The sequence below is a fragment of the Triturus cristatus genome, chromosome 11 (genome assembly GCF_964204655.1).
Source record: "Triturus cristatus chromosome 11, aTriCri1.1, whole genome shotgun sequence".
NCBI classification, from domain to species: domain Eukaryota; kingdom Metazoa; phylum Chordata; class Amphibia; order Caudata; family Salamandridae; genus Triturus; species Triturus cristatus.
This window is the reverse complement of record NC_140594.1, coordinates 1144099396-1144114037: the sequence shown is the minus strand read 5'-3', so window position 1 is coordinate 1144114037 and position 14642 is coordinate 1144099396. Positions and strand designations below refer to the sequence as shown.

The following is a 14642-nucleotide window of genomic DNA, read 5'->3' as shown; positions in this document are numbered from 1 at the left end:
ATTATTCTGTTTCTGATATTTCAGTTTTGTGACATGTTGCATTAAAATATATCCTGCTTGGAGAATATATAAATATTTGCACTGCGTTGGCCGGGAATCGAACCCGGGTCAACTGCTTGGAAGGCAGCTATGCTCACCACTATACCACCAACGCCCTCTGATGTGTGTCCTTTAGGTTCCAGATGTTACAACGCCGAGTGCAGTGGCAATCTTGCACCCGTTCCAATGGTGCATTTGGTGTGGATTCCAACATGAAAAGCAGTAGAAATTGTCTTGCAGAGTGTAAAGAACTGGGGATTGAAACCAAGGACAAAGCTGTGCAGAAGAGAAGAAATGGAAAGCAGCAGTACAAATAGTGGAAATGAGCATATGGGCAGCATCGGAAGCAAAGCAGCGAAGAGAAAGGGAGTAAATTCCATGAAATGCATAGGAGATTGATAAAAGCAGAACAAAAAGGGAAGAATGAAATTCAAAGCATGCCCCGAAAAACGTGTGAAGGTCCCACCTGTCATTTATGCTGCTAATTGGGTATCTTTACTTTCAAAGTATAGGGTTGATCCTTTGACGATCACTCTCTTGATTTACAGCAGAGACAGATAGTTGAGAAGTCTTTTCTCACATAGCTAGCACAAGCCTGCGCTTTTCCTTGCTGGCAGGGTGGAAATGACAGATTAGTCCTAGGAAGAAAAATCAAGCAATATTAGCAGAGGATGGTTTCGATCCATCGACCTCTGGGTTATGGGCCCAGCACGCTTACGCTGCGCCACTCTGCTCCCTTGTGAAAGTGCTCTCTTTATGCAGAGGAGGAGCTTTCAGCGGAGTGGCAAGGGATTGGTGGGGCTCTCTCCTCATTTGCCTAAGCACATCGCAAGGTATGCTGGGTACAGAAAATCTTCATCTTCCCCACTCACATTCAGTCATAACTGAAAGTGCAGACCCTCTTAGGAATTAGCCGTTTCAGGCCTTTACCAAGACAGCAGCTCTCTGTCCCTGTCCTTTCTCTGTGATCCTAGCACTAGCATACTCAGGATTTGGCTTCACCTGGGAGCCAGAGATCTACCCGGTGAGGGCTTGCCCGGTGTGAGGCTTTTGAGCGTTTGGGAGCGTTCGGGACGTGAGAGGACGCTGGACAGGAAACTATGCCAATTTGAAGTATCCAACCTTCCAGCTGCAGTGAGAGGCTCTTTCCGTGGAAATCTGGCACTTGGAGTCCTCTCAACTTGCCCTCTGATAAAACATTTTTCTGAGCCGCAGTTACATCCGATGGTTACAAGGTGGCGCTGCATTCAGGTGAGAGCACAAGTATGCACAAAATCTTGGGGACTTTTGCCAGATTTATCGGTGGATCTTGCCTATTATTTTCAGAGGCTAGATATCGCCTATAAATGCTTTTTAAAATAGGGATGCTGGGGTTATAATGTCTGGTCGGGGCTCAGCCCTTTCATTGCCTGCCCCCAGCAAAATATTTATTATCAGCACATGTGAGTGCTGAGTGCTTTATGGAAAATAGCATATATTGGGACAATGAATGTAGCAGATGAGGCGATCGAGATGTCTACCTACGTGTTTGTTTATTTTTTTATATAACGGCTGATTATTCTGTTTCTGATATTTCAGTTTTGTGACATGTTGCATTAAAATATATCCTGCTTGGAGAATATATAAATATTTGCACTGCGTTGGCCGGGAATCGAACCCGGGTCAACTGCTTGGAAGGCAGCTATGCTCACCACTATACCACCAACGCCCTCTGATGTGTGTCCTCTAGGTTCCAGATGTTACAACGCCGAGTGCAGTGGCAATCTTGCACCGGTTCCAATGGTGCATTTGGTGTGGATTCCAACATGAAAAGCAGTAGAAATTGTCTTGCAGAGGGTAAAGAACTGGGGATTGAAACCAAGGACAAAGCTGTGCAGAAGAGAAGAAATGGAAAGCAGCAGTACAAATAGTGGAAATGAGCATATGGGCAGCATCGGAAGCAAAGCAGCGAAGAGAAAGGGAGTAAATTCCATGAAATGCATAGGAGATTGATAAAAGCAGAACAAAAAGGGAAGAATGAAATTCAAAGCATGCCCCGAAAAACGTGTGAAGGTCCCACCTGTCATTTATGCTTCTAATTGGGTATCTTTACTTTCAAAGTATAGGGTTGATCCTTTGACGATCACTCTCTTGATTTACAGCAGAGACAGATAGTTGAGAAGTCTTTTCTCACATAGCTAGCACAAGCCTGCGCTTTTCCTTGCTGGCAGGGTGGAAATGACAGATTAGTCCTAGGAAGAAAAATCAAGCAATATTAGCAGAGGATGGTTTCGATCCATCGACCTCTGGGTTATGGGCCCAGCACGCTTCCGCTGCGCCACTCTGCTCCCTTGTGAAAGTGCTCTCTTTATGCAGAGGAGGAGCTTTCAGCGGAGTGGCAAGGGATTGGTGGGGCTCTCTCCTCATTTGCCTAAGCACATCGCAAGGTATGCTGGGTACAGAAAATCTTCATCTTCCCCACTCACATTCAGTCATAACTGAAAGTGCAGACCCTCTTAGGAATTAGCCGTTTCAGGCCTTTACCAAGACAGCAGCTCTCTGTCCCTGTCCTTTCTCTGTGATCCTAGCACTAGCATACTCAGGATTTGGCTTTACCTGGGAGCCAGAGATCTACCCGGTGAGGGCTTGCCCGGTGTGAGGCTTTTGAGCGTTTGGGAGCGTTCGGGACGTGAGAGGACGCTGGACAGGAAACTATGCCAATTTGAAGTATCCAACCTTCCAGCTGCAGTGAGAGGCTCTTTCCGTGGAAATCTGGCAATTGGAGTCCTCTCAACTTGCCCTCTGATAAAACATTTTTCTGAGCCGCAGTTACATCCGATGGTTACAAGGTGGCGCTGCATTCAGGTGAGAGCACAAGTATGCACAAAATCTTGGGGACTTTTGCCAGATTTATCGGTGGATCTTGCCTATTATTTTCAGAGGCTAGATATCGCCTATAAATGCTTTTTAAAATAGGGATGCTGGGGTTATAATGTCTGGTCGGGGCTCAGCCCTTTCATTGCCTGCCCCCAGCAAAATATTTATTATCAGCACATGTGAGTGCTGAGTGCTTTATGGAAAATAGCATATATTGGGACAATGAATGTAGCAGATGAGGCGATCGAGATGTCTACCTACGTGTTTGTTTATATTTTTATATAACGGCTGATTATTCTGTTTCTGATATTTCAGTTTTGTGACATGTTGCATTAAAATATATCCTGCTTGGAGAATATATAAATATTTGCACTGCGTTGGCCGGGAATCGAACCCGGGTCAACTGCTTGGAAGGCAGCTATGCTCACCACTATACCACCAACGCCCTCTGATGTGTGTCCTTTAGGTTCCAGATGTTACAACGCCGAGTGCAGTGGCAATCTTGCACCCGTTCCAATGGTGCATTTGGTGTGGATTCCAACATGAAAAGCAGTAGAAATTGTCTTGCAGAGTGTAAAGAACTGGGGATTGAAACCAAGGACAAAGCTGTGCAGAAGAGAAGAAATGGAAAGCAGCAGTACAAATAGTGGAAATGAGCATATGGGCAGCATCGGAAGCAAAGCAGCGAAGAGAAAGGGAGTAAATTCCATGAAATGCATAGGAGATTGATAAAAGCAGAACAAAAAGGGAAGAATGAAATTCAAAGCATGCCCCGAAAAACGTGTGAAGGTCCCACCTGTCATTTATGCTGCTAATTGGGTATCTTTACTTTCAAAGTATAGGGTTGATCCTTTGACGATCACTCTCTTGATTTACAGCAGAGACAGATAGTTGAGAAGTCTTTTCTCACATAGCTAGCACAAGCCTGCGCTTTTCCTTGCTGGCAGGGTGGAAATGACAGATTAGTCCTAGGAAGAAAAATCAAGCAATATTAGCAGAGGATGGTTTCGATCCATCGACCTCTGGGTTATGGGCCCAGCACGCTTCCGCTGCGCCACTCTGCTCCCTTGTGAAAGTGCTCTCTTTATGCAGAGGAGGAGCTTTCAGCGGAGTGGCAAGGGATTGGTGGGGCTCTCTCCTCATTTGCCTAAGCACATCGCAAGGTATGCTGGGTACAGAAAATCTTCATCTTCCCCACTCACATTCAGTCATAACTGAAAGTGCAGACCCTCTTAGGAATTAGCCGTTTCAGGCCTTTACCAAGACAGCAGCTCTCTGTCCCTGTCCTTTCTCTGTGATCCTAGCACTAGCATACTCAGGATTTGGCTTTACCTGGGAGCCAGAGATCTACCCGGTGAGGGCTTGCCCGGTGTGAGGCTTTTGAGCGTTTGGGAGCGTTCGGGACGTGAGAGGACGCTGGACAGGAAACTATGCCAATTTGAAGTATCCAACCTTCCAGCTGCAGTGAGAGGCTCTTTCCGTGGAAATCTGGCACTTGGAGTCCTCTCAACTTGCCCTCTGATAAAACATTTTTCTGAGCCGCAGTTACATCCGATGGTTACAAGGTGGCGCTGCATTCAGGTGAGAGCACAAGTATGCACAAAATCTTGGGGACTTTTGCCAGATTTATCGGTGGATCTTGCCTATTATTTTCAGAGGCTAGATATCGCCTATAAATGCTTTTTAAAATAGGGATGCTGGGGTTATAATGTCTGGTCGGGGCTCAGCCCTTTCATTGCCTGCCCCCAGCAAAATATTTATTATCAGCACATGTGAGTGCTGAGTGCTTTATGGAAAATAGCATATATTGGGACAATGAATGTAGCAGATGAGGCGATCGAGATGTCTACCTACGTGTTTGTTTATATTTTTATATAACGGCTGATTATTCTGTTTCTGATATTTCAGTTTTGTGACATGTTGCATTAAAATATATCCTGCTTGGAGAATATATAAATATTTGCACTGCGTTGGCCGGGAATCAAACCCGGGTCAACTACTTGGAAGGCAGCTATGCTCACCACTATACCACCAACGCCCTCTGATGTGTGTCCTCTAGGTTCCAGATGTTACAACGCCGAGTGCAGTGGCAATCTTGCACCCGTTCCAATGGTGCATTTGGTGTGGATTCCAACATGAAAAGCAGTAGAAATAGTCTTGCAGAGGGTAAAGAACTGGGGATTGAAACCAAGGACAAAGCTGTGCAGAAGAGAAGAAATGGAAAGCAGCAGTACAAATAGTGGAAATGAGCATATGGGCAGCATCGGAAGCAAAGCAGCGAAGAGAAAGGGAGTAAATTCCATGAAATGCATAGGAGATTGATAAAAGCAGAACAAAAAGGGAAGAATGAAATTCAAAGCATGCCCCGAAAAACGTGTGAAGGTCCCACCTGTCATTTATGCTTCTAATTGGGTACCTTTACTTTCAAAGTATAGGGTTGATCCTTTGACGATCACTCTCTTGATTTACAGCAGAGACAGATAGTTGAGAAGTCTTTTCTCACATAGCTAGCACAAGCCTGCGCTTTTCCTTGCTGGCAGGGTGGAAATGACAGATTAGTCCTAGGAAGAAAAATCAAGCAATAGTAGCACAGGATGGTTTCGATCCATCGACCTCTGGGTTATGGGCCCAGCACGCTTACGCTGCGCCACTCTGCTCCCTTGTGAAAGTGCTCTCTTTATGCAGAGGAGGAGCTTTCAGCGGAGTGGCAAGGGATTGGTGGGGCTCTCTCCTCATTTGCCTAAGCACATCGCAAGGTATGCTGGGTACAGAAAATCTTCATCTTCCCCACTCACATTCAGTCATAACTGAAAGTGCAGACCCTCTTAGGAATTAGCCGTTTCAGGCCTTTACCAAGACAGCAGCTCTCTGTCCCTGTCCTTTCACTGTGATCCTAGCACTAGCATACTCAGGATTTGGCTTTACCTGGGAGCCAGAGATCTACCCGGTGAGGGCTTGCCCGGTGTGAGGCTTTTGAGCGTTTGGGAGCGTTCGGGACGTGAGAGGACGCTGGACAGGAAACTATGCCAATTTGAAGTATCCAACCTTCCAGCTGCAGTGAGAGGCTCTTTCCGTGGAAATCTGGCACTTGGAGTCCTCTCAACTTGCCCTCTGATAAAACATTTTTCTGAGCCGCAGTTACATCCGATGGTTACAAGGTGGCGCTGCATTCAGGTGAGAGCACAAGTATGCACAAAATCTTGGGGACTTTTGCCAGATTTATCGGTGGATCTTGCCTATTATTTTCAGAGGCTAGATATCGCCTATAAATGCTTTTTAAAATAGGGATGCTGGGGTTATAATGTCTGGTCGGGGCTCAGCCCTTTCATTGCCTGCCCCCAGCAAAATATTTATTATCAGCACATGTGAGTGCTGAGTGCTTTATGGAAAATAGCATATATTGGGACAATGAATGTAGCAGATGAGGCGATCGAGATGTCTACCTACGTGTTTGTTTATTTTTTTATATAACGGCTGATTATTCTGTTTCTGATATTTCAGTTTTGTGACATGTTGCATTAAAATATATCCTGCTTGGAGAATATATAAATATTTGCACTGCGTTGGCCGGGAATCGAACCCGGGTCAACTGCTTGGAAGGCAGCTATGCTCACCACTATACCACCAACGCCCTCTGATGTGTGTCCTCTAGGTTCCAGATGTTACAACGCCGAGTGCAGTGGCAATCTTGCACCCGTTCCAATGGTGCATTTGGTGTGGATTCCAACATGAAAAGCAGTAGAAATTGTCTTGCAGAGGGTAAAGAACTGGGGATTGAAACCAAGGACAAAGCTGTGCAGAAGAGAAGAAATGGAAAGCAGCAGTACAAATAGTGAAAATGAGCATATGGGCAGCATCGGAAGCAAAGCAGCGAAGAGAAAGGGAGTAAATTCCATGAAATGCATAGGAGATTGATAAAAGCAGAACAAAAAGGGAAGAATGAAATTCAAAGCATGCCCCGAAAAACGTGTGAAGGTCCCACCTGTCATTTATGCTTCTAATTGGGTATCTTTACTTTCAAAGTATAGGGTTGATCCTTTGACGATCACTCTCTTGATTTACAGCAGAGACAGATAGTTGAGAAGTCTTTTCTCACATAGCTAGCACAAGCCTGCGCTTTTCCTTGCTGGCAGGGTGGAAATGACAGATTAGTCCTAGGAAGAAAAATCAAGCAATATTAGCAGAAGATGGTTTCGATCCATCGACCTCTGGGTTATGGGCCCAGCACGCTTCCGCTGCGCCACTCTGCTCCCTTGTGAAAGTGCTCTCTTTATGCAGAGGAGGAGCTTTCAGCGGAGTGGCAAGGGATTGGTGGGGCTCTCTCCTCATTTGCCTAAGCACATCGCAAGGTATGCTGGGTACAGAAAATCTTCATCTTCCCCACTCACATTCAGTCATAACTGAAAGTGCAGACCCTCTTAGGAATTAGCCGTTTCAGGCCTTTACCAAGACAGCAGCTCTCTGTCCCTGTCCTTTCTCTGTGATCCTAGCACTAGCATACTCAGGATTTGGCTTTACCTGGGAGCCAGAGATCTACCCGGTGAGGGCGAGGCTTTTGAGCGTTTGGGAGCGTTCGGGACGTGAGAGGACGCTGGACAGGAAACTATGCCAATTTGAAGTATCCAACCTTCCAGCTGCAGTGAGAGGCTCTTTCCGTGGAAATCTGGCACTTGGAGTCCTCTCAACTTGCCCTCTGATAAAACATTTTTCTGAGCCTCAGTTACATCCGATGGTTACAAGGTGGCGCTGCATTCAGGTGAGAGCACAAGTATGCACAAAATCTTGGGGACTTTTGCCAGATTTATCGGTGGATCTTGCCTATTATTTTCAGAGGCTAGATATCGCCTATAAATGCTTTTTAAAATAGGGATGCTGGGGTTATAATGTCTGGTCGGGGCTCAGCCCTTTCATTGCCTGCCCCCAGCAAAATATTTATTATCAGCACATGTGAGTGCTGAGTGCTTTATGGAAAATAGCATATATTGGGACAATGAATGTAGCAGATGAGGCGATCGAGATGTCTACCTACGTGTTTGTTTATTTTTTTATATAACGGCTGATTATTCTGTTTCTGATATTTCAGTTTTGTGACATGTTGCATTAAAATATATCCTGCTTGGAGAATATATAAATATTTGCACTGCGTTGGCCGGGAATCGAACCCGGGTCAACTGCTTGGAAGGCAGCTATGCTCACCACTATACCACCAACGCCCTCTGATGTGTGTCCTCTAGGTTCCAGATGTTACAACGCCGAGTGCAGTGGCAATCTTGCACCCGTTCCAATGGTGCATTTGGTGTGGATTCCAACATGAAAAGCAGTAGAAATTGTCTTGCAGAGGGTAAAGAACTGGGGATTGAAACCAAGGACAAAGCTGTGCAGAAGAGAAGAAATGGAAAGCAGCAGTACAAATAGTGGAAATGAGCATATGGGCAGCATCGGAAGCAAAGCAGCGAAGAGAAAGGGAGTAAATTCCATGAAATGCATAGGAGATTGATAAAAGCAGAACAAAAAGGGAAGAATGAAATTCAAAGCATGCCCCGAAAAACGTGTGAAGGTCCCACCTGTCATTTATGCTTCTAATTGGGTACCTTTACTTTCAAAGTATAGGGTTGATCCTTTGACGATCACTCTCTTGATTTACAGCAGAGACAGATAGTTGAGAAGTCTTTTCTCACATAGCTAGCACAAGCCTGCGCTTTTCCTTGCTGGCAGGGTGGAAATGACAGATTAGTCCTAGGAAGAAAAATCAAGCAATATTAGCAGAGGATGGTTTCGATCCATCGACCTCTGGGTTATGGGCCCAGCACGCTTACGCTGCGCCACTCTGCTCCCTTGTGAAAGTGCTCTCTTTATGCAGAGGAGGAGCTTTCAGCGGAGTGGCAAGGGATTGGTGGGGCTCTCTCCTCATTTGCCTAAGCACATCGCAAGGTATGCTGGGTACAGAAAATCTTCATCTTCCCCACTCACATTCAGTCATAACTGAAAGTGCAGACCCTCTTAGGAATTAGCCGTTTCAGGCCTTTACCAAGACAGCAGCTCTCTGTCCCTGTCCTTTCTCTGTGATCCTAGCACTAGCATACTCAGGATTTGGCTTTACCTGGGAGCCAGAGATCTACCTGGTGAGGGCGAGGCTTTTGAGCGTTTGGGAGCGTTCGGGACGTGAGAGGACGCTGGACAGGAAACTATGCCAATTTGAAGTATCCAACCTTCCAGCTGCAGTGAGAGGCTCTTTCCGTGGAAATCTGGCACTTGGAGTCCTCTCAACTTGCCCTCTGATAAAACATTTTTCTGAGCCGCAGTTACATCCGATGGTTACAAGGTGGCGCTGCATTCAGGTGAGAGCACAAGTATGCACAAAATCTTGGGGACTTTTGCCAGATTTATCGGTGGATCTTGCCTATTATTTTCAGAGGCTAGATATCGCCTATAAATGCTTTTTAAAATAGGGATGCTGGGGTTATAATGTCTGGTCGGGGCTCAGCCCTTTCATTGCCTGCCCCCAGCAAAATATTTATTATCAGCACATGTGAGTGCTGAGTGCTTTATGGAAAATAGCATATATTGGGACAATGAATGTAGCAGATGAGGCGATCGAGATGTCTACCTACGTGTTTGTTTATTTTTTTATATAACGGCTGATTATTCTGTTTCTGATATTTCAGTTTTGTGACATGTTGCATTAAAATATATCCTGCTTGGAGAATATATAAATATTTGTACTGCGTTGGCCGGGAATCGAACCCGGGTCAACTGCTTGGAAGGCAGCTATGCTCACCACTATACCACCAACGCCCTCTGATGTGTGTCCTCTAGGTTCCAGATGTTACAACGCCGAGTGCAGTGGCAATCTTGCACCCGTTCCAATGGTGCATTTGGTGTGGATTCCAACATGAAAAGCAGTAGAAATTGTCTTGCAGAGGGTAAAGAACTGGGGATTGAAACCAAGGACAAAGCTGTGCAGAAGAGAAGAAATGGAAAGCAGCAGTACAAATAGTGGAAATGAGCATATGGGCAGCATCGGAAGCAAAGCAGCGAAGAGAAAGGGAGTAAATTCCATGAAATGCATAGGAGATTGATAAAAGCAGAACAAAAAGGGAAGAATGAAATTCAAAGCATGCCCCGAAAAACGTGTGAAGGTCCCACCTGTCATTTATGCTTCTAATTGGGTATCTTTACTTTCAAAGTATAGGGTTGATCCTTTGACGATCACTCTCTTGATTTACAGCAGAGACAGATAGTTGAGAAGTCTTTTCTCACATAGCTAGCACAAGCCTGCGCTTTTCCTTGCTGGCAGGGTGGAAATGACAGATTAGTCCTAGGAAGAAAAATCAAGCAATATTAGCAGAGGATGGTTTCGATCCATCGACCTCTGGGTTATGGGCCCAGCACGCTTACGCTGCGCCACTCTGCTCCCTTGTGAAAGTGCTCTCTTTATGCAGAGGAGGAGCTTTCAGCGGAGTGGCAAGGGATTGGTGGGGCTCTCTCCTCATTTGCCTAAGCACATCGCAAGGTATGCTGGGTACAGAAAATCTTCATCTTCCCCACTCACATTCAGTCATAACTGAAAGTGCAGACCCTCTTAGGAATTAGCCGTTTCAGGCCTTTACCAAGACAGCAGTTCTCTGTCCCTGTCCTTTCTCTGTGATCCTAGCACTAGCATACTCAGGATTTGGCTTTACCTGGGAGCCAGAGATCTACCCGGTGAGGGCTTGCCCGGTGTGAGGCTTTTGAGCGTTTGGGAGCGTTCGGGACGTGAGAGGACACTGGACAGGAAACTATGCCAATTTGAAGTATCCAACCTTCCAGCTGCAGTGAGAGGCTCTTTCCGTGGAAATCTGGCACTTGGAGTCCTCTCAACTTGCCCTCTGATAAAACATTTTTCTGAGCCTCAGTTACATCCGATGGTTACAAGGTGGCGCTGCATTCAGGTGAGAGCACAAGTATGCACAAAATCTTGGGGACTTTTGCCAGATTTATCGGTGGATCTTGCCTATTATTTTCAGAGGCTAGATATCGCCTATAAATGCTTTTTAAAATAGGGATGCTGGGGTTATAATGTCTGGTCGGGGCTCAGCCCTTTCATTGCCTGCCCCCAGCAAAATATTTATTATCAGCACATGTGAGTGCTGAGTGCTTTATGGAAAATAGCATATATTGGGACAATGAATGTAGCAGATGAGGCGATCGAGATGTCTACCTACGTGTTTGTTTATTTTTTTATATAACGGCTGATTATTCTGTTTCTGATATTTCAGTTTTGTGACATGTTGCATTAAAATATATCCTGCTTGGAGAATATATAAATATTTGCACTGCGTTGGCCGGGAATCGAACCCGGGTCAACTGCTTGGAAAGCAGCTATGCTCACCACTATACCACCAACGCCCTCTGATGTGTGTCCTCTAGGTTCCAGATGTTACAACGCCGAGTGCAGTGGCAATCTTGCACCCGTTCCAATGGTGCATTTGGTGTGGATTCCAACATGAAAAGCAGTAGAAATTGTCTTGCAGAGGGTAAAGAACTGGGGATTGAAACCAAGGACAAAGCTGTGCAGAAGAGAAGAAATGGAAAGCAGCAGTACAAATAGTGGAAATGAGCATATGGGCAGCATCGGAAGCAAAGCAGCGAAGAGAAAGGGAGTAAATTCCATGAAATGCATAGGAGATTGATAAAAGCAGAACAAAAAGGGAAGAATGAAATTCAAAGCATGCCCCGAAAAACGTGTGAAGGTCCCACCTGTCATTTATGCTTCTAATTGGGTATCTTTACTTTCAAAGTATAGGGTTGATCCTTTGACGATCACTCTCTTGATTTACAGCAGAGACAGATAGTTGAGAAGTCTTTTCTCACATAGCTAGCACAAGCCTGCGCTTTTCCTTGCTGGCAGGGTGGAAATGACAGATTAGTCCTAGGAAGAAAAATCAAGCAATATTAGCAGAGGATGGTTTCGATCCATCGACCTCTGGGTTATGGGTCCAGCACGCTTCCGCTGCGCCACTCTGCTCCCTTGTGAAAGTGCTCTCTTTATGCAGAGGAGGAGCTTTCAGCGGAGTGGCAAGGGATTGGTGGGGCTCTCTCCTCATTTGCCTAAGCACATCGCAAGGTATGCTGGGTACAGAAAATCTTCATCTTCCCCACTCACATTCAGTCATAACTGAAAGTGCAGACCCTCTTAGGAATTAGCCGTTTCAGGCCTTTACCAAGACAGCAGCTCTCTGTCCCTGTCCTTTCTCTGTGATCCTAGCACTAGCATACTCAGGATTTGGCTTTACCTGGGAGCCAGAGATCTACCCGGTGAGGGCTTGCCCGGTGTGAGGCTTTTGAGCGTTTGGGAGCGTTCGGGACGTGAGAGGACGCTGGACAGGAAACTATGCCAATTTGAAGTATCCAACCTTCCAGCTGCAGTGAGAGGCTCTTTCCGTGGAAATCTGGCACTTGGAGTCCTCTCAACTCGCCCTCTGATAAAACATTTTTCTGAGCCGCAGTTACATCCGATGGTTACAAGGTGGCGCTGCATTCAGGTGAGAGCACAAGTATGCACAAAATCTTGGGGACTTTTGCCAGATTTATCGGTGGATCTTGCCTATTATTTTCAGAGGCTAGATATCGCCTATAAATGCTTTTTAAAATAGGGATGCTGGGGTTATAATGTCTGGTCGGGGCTCAGCCCTTTCATTGCCTGCCCCCAGCAAAATATTTATTATCAGCACATGTGAGTGCTGAGTGCTTTATGGAAAATAGCATATATTGGGACAATGAATGTAGCAGATGAGGCGATCGAGATGTCTACCTACGTGTTTGTTTATTTTTTTATATAACGGCTGATTATTCTGTTTCTGATATTTCAGTTTTGTGACATGTTGCATTAAAATATATCCTGCTTGGAGAATATATAAATATTTGCACTGCGTTGGCCGGGAATCGAACCCAGGTCAACTGCTTGGAAGGCAGCTATGCTCACCACTATACCACCAACGCCCTCTGATGTGTGTTCTCTAGGTTCCAGATGTTACAACGCCGAGTGCAGTGGCAATCTTGCACCCGTTCCAATGGTGCATTTGGTGTGGATTCCAACATGAAAAGCAGTAGAAATAGTCTTGCAGAGGGTAAAGAACTGGGGATTGAAACCAAGGACAAAGCTGTGCAGAAGAGAAGAAATGGAAAGCAGCAGTACAAATAGTGGAAATGAGCATATGGGCAGCATCGGAAGCAAAGCAGCGAAGAGAAAGGGAGTAAATTCCATGAAATGCATAGGAGATTGATAAAAGCAGAACAAAAAGGGAAGAATGAAATTCAAAGCATGCCCCGAAAAACGTGTGAAGGTCCCACCTGTCATTTATGCTTCTAATTGGGTATCTTTACTTTCAAAGTATAGGGTTGATCCTTTGACGATCACTCTCTTGATTTACAGCAGAGACAGATAGTTGAGAAGTCTTTTCTCACATAGCTAGCACAAGCCTGCGCTTTTCCTTGCTGGCAGGGTGGAAATGACAGATTAGTCCTAGGAAGAAAAATCAAGCAATATTAGCAGAGGATGGTTTCGATCCATCGATCTCTGGGTTATGGGCCCAGCACGCTTACGCTGCGCCACTCTGCTCCCTTGTGAAAGTGCTCTCTTTATGCAGAGGAGGAGCTTTCAACAGAGTGGCAAGGGATTGGTGGGGCTCTCTCCTCATTTGCCTAAGCACATCGCAAGGTATGCTGGGTACAGAAAATCTTCATCTTCCCCACTCACATTCAGTCATAACTGAAAGTGCAGACCCTCTTAGGAATTAGCCGTTTCAGGCCTTTACCAAGACAGCAGCTCTCTGTCCCTGTCCTTTCTCTGTGATCCTAGCACTAGCATACTCAGGATTTGGCTTTACCTGGGAGCCAGAGATCTACCCGGTGACGGCTTGCCCGGTGTGAGGCTTTTGAGCGTTTGGGAGCGTTCGGGACGTGAGAGGACGCTGGACAGGAAACTATGCCAATTTGAAGTATCCAACCTTCCAGCTGCAGTGAGAGGCTCTTTCCGTGGAAATCTGGCACTTGGAGTCCTCTCAACTTGCCCTCTGATAAAACATTTTTCTGAGCCGCAGTTACATCCGATGGTTACAAGGTGGCGCTGCATTCAGGTGAGAGCACAAGTATGCACAAAATCTTGGGGACTTTTGCCAGATTTATCGGTGGATCTTGCCTATTATTTTCAGAGGCTAGATATCGCCTATAAATGCTTTTTAAAATAGGGATGCTGGGGTTATAATGTCTGGTCGGGGCTCAGCCCTTTCATTGCCTGCCCCCAGCAAAATATTTATTATCAGCACATGTGAGTGCTGAGTGCTTTATGGAAAATAGCATATATTGGGACAATGAATGTAGCAGATGAGGCGATCGAGATGTCTACCTACGTGTTTGTTTATTTTTTTATATAACGGCTGATTATTCTGTTTCTGATATTTCAGTTTTGTGACATGTTGCATTAAAATATATCCTGCTTGGAGAATATATAAATATTTGCACTGCGTTGGCCGGGAATCGAACCCGGGTCAACTGCTTGGAAGGCAGCTATGCTCACCACTATACCACCAACGCCCTCTGAAGTGTGTCCTCTAGGTTCCAGATGTTACAACGCCAAGTGCAGTGGCAATCTTGCACCCGTTCCAATGGTGCATTTGGTGTGGATTCCAACATGAAAAGCAGTAGAAATTGTCTTGCAGAGGGTAAAGAACTGGGGATTGAAACCAAGGACAAAGCTGTGCAGAAGA

The 14642-nt window shown here is 45.6% G+C and overlaps 9 non-coding genes across 9 annotated transcripts; all 9 read right to left on the bottom strand.

Moving 5' to 3' along the window:
- Positions 1 to 82: 82 nt before the first annotated feature.
- Positions 83 to 154, bottom strand: TRNAG-UCC (transfer RNA glycine (anticodon UCC)). The gene has a single exon. It is a non-coding gene; the product is annotated as a tRNA-Gly (tRNA).
- A 1521-nt stretch (positions 155 to 1675) lies between these two features.
- TRNAG-UCC (transfer RNA glycine (anticodon UCC)) lies at positions 1676 to 1747 on the bottom strand. The gene has a single exon. It is a non-coding gene; the product is annotated as a tRNA-Gly (tRNA).
- A 1521-nt stretch (positions 1748 to 3268) lies between these two features.
- Positions 3269 to 3340, bottom strand: TRNAG-UCC (transfer RNA glycine (anticodon UCC)). Its single transcript has one exon. It is a non-coding gene; the product is annotated as a tRNA-Gly (tRNA).
- A 3114-nt stretch (positions 3341 to 6454) lies between these two features.
- Positions 6455 to 6526, bottom strand: TRNAG-UCC (transfer RNA glycine (anticodon UCC)). Its single transcript has one exon. It is a non-coding gene; the product is annotated as a tRNA-Gly (tRNA).
- Positions 6527 to 8036: 1510 nt separating this feature from the next.
- TRNAG-UCC (transfer RNA glycine (anticodon UCC)) lies at positions 8037 to 8108 on the bottom strand. The gene has a single exon. It is a non-coding gene; the product is annotated as a tRNA-Gly (tRNA).
- Positions 8109 to 9618: 1510 nt separating this feature from the next.
- TRNAG-UCC (transfer RNA glycine (anticodon UCC)) lies at positions 9619 to 9690 on the bottom strand. The gene has a single exon. It is a non-coding gene; the product is annotated as a tRNA-Gly (tRNA).
- Positions 9691 to 11211: 1521 nt separating this feature from the next.
- On the bottom strand, positions 11212 to 11283 carry TRNAG-UCC (transfer RNA glycine (anticodon UCC)). The gene has a single exon. It is a non-coding gene; the product is annotated as a tRNA-Gly (tRNA).
- A 1521-nt stretch (positions 11284 to 12804) lies between these two features.
- TRNAG-UCC (transfer RNA glycine (anticodon UCC)) lies at positions 12805 to 12876 on the bottom strand. The gene has a single exon. It is a non-coding gene; the product is annotated as a tRNA-Gly (tRNA).
- A 1521-nt stretch (positions 12877 to 14397) lies between these two features.
- Positions 14398 to 14469, bottom strand: TRNAG-UCC (transfer RNA glycine (anticodon UCC)). The gene has a single exon. It is a non-coding gene; the product is annotated as a tRNA-Gly (tRNA).
- Positions 14470 to 14642: the final 173 nt, after the last annotated feature.